We start from the raw sequence: 875 nt of genomic DNA, 5'->3' as shown, positions 1-875 counted from the left end.
AGAGGGGGAGGATCACCTCCTTGGACCTGCTCGAGATGCATCTGTGGATGCATGACAAGGTGCAGTTGGCCTTCCTGACCCCACACTGCCGGCCCATGTTCATTTTGGCATCAATGATGACTCCAAGATCCTTTTCTGCCTCTGCACTGACGAGAAGGGAGTTCCCCAGCCTGTAGGTATGCTGCTGGTTCTTCCCCTCCAGGTGCAGTACCTTGCACTTGTCAGTGTTGAAACCTAGTGTTGAACCAAGGCCTGATACCCTATTTTCACCAAAAATAACTCAGAATTTTGTACTCAAATCAATTATAGATGAGTAATATAGCTACATTAATGTATTTATATTGTAAATAGCAATCATATTGATTTGGAAGGACTTCTTTGAGGTGACTTTGCTGGACTTTTTGAAGGGTTCTTGGCTGAATCCTTCTCAGGAGTCCTGGCTGCAGGTTTTTCTGGAGTCTTGTCTACTTTCTTAAAGAAAGTGCAGACAGATGTTCTCCAGGGAGATGGATGACACAGCAACTTGTTCACTGTCATGGCATCACATCAGATCAAGTGTTGTAAAGTCAAAACTGAGGTCAGAAAGTTGAAACAGGGTGTCAATTTAGAAACGTTGCAAGTGTGAAACATTGCAACTCAAAACGTAAGTCGAGGACTGCCTGCATATGGATAACATTTGGTGTTACATATATTGACGTTATTGTTCCAATAATTAGCACATTTCAGAAAAAAAAGATAACTCACGTGCCTCTTTACCGTCTCAAATACCACAAAGAGGATCAAATTAAATTGTGACATCACACTGTTTAAACAAAAAACAAACTTTCTCCCCTTTCCAAAATTTAGAAAAGCTATTCATGCAACAACTAGTTATG

At 41.1% G+C, this 875-nt stretch overlaps 1 protein-coding gene across 6 annotated transcripts in view; it reads right to left on the bottom strand.

Moving 5' to 3' along the window:
- PPP1R13B (protein phosphatase 1 regulatory subunit 13B) overlaps positions 1 to 875 on the bottom strand; it is a 169,591-nt gene that overhangs the window by 10,447 nt on the left and 158,269 nt on the right. The gene's annotated exons all lie outside the window — the stretch shown is intronic.

This window comes from Gavialis gangeticus, unplaced genomic scaffold (genome assembly GCF_001723915.1).
Source record: "Gavialis gangeticus isolate Ggan-Ray unplaced genomic scaffold, GavGan_comp1, whole genome shotgun sequence".
Taxonomy (NCBI): Eukaryota; Metazoa; Chordata; order Crocodylia; family Gavialidae; genus Gavialis; species Gavialis gangeticus.
This window is presented reverse-complemented; position numbering and strand designations above follow the sequence as displayed.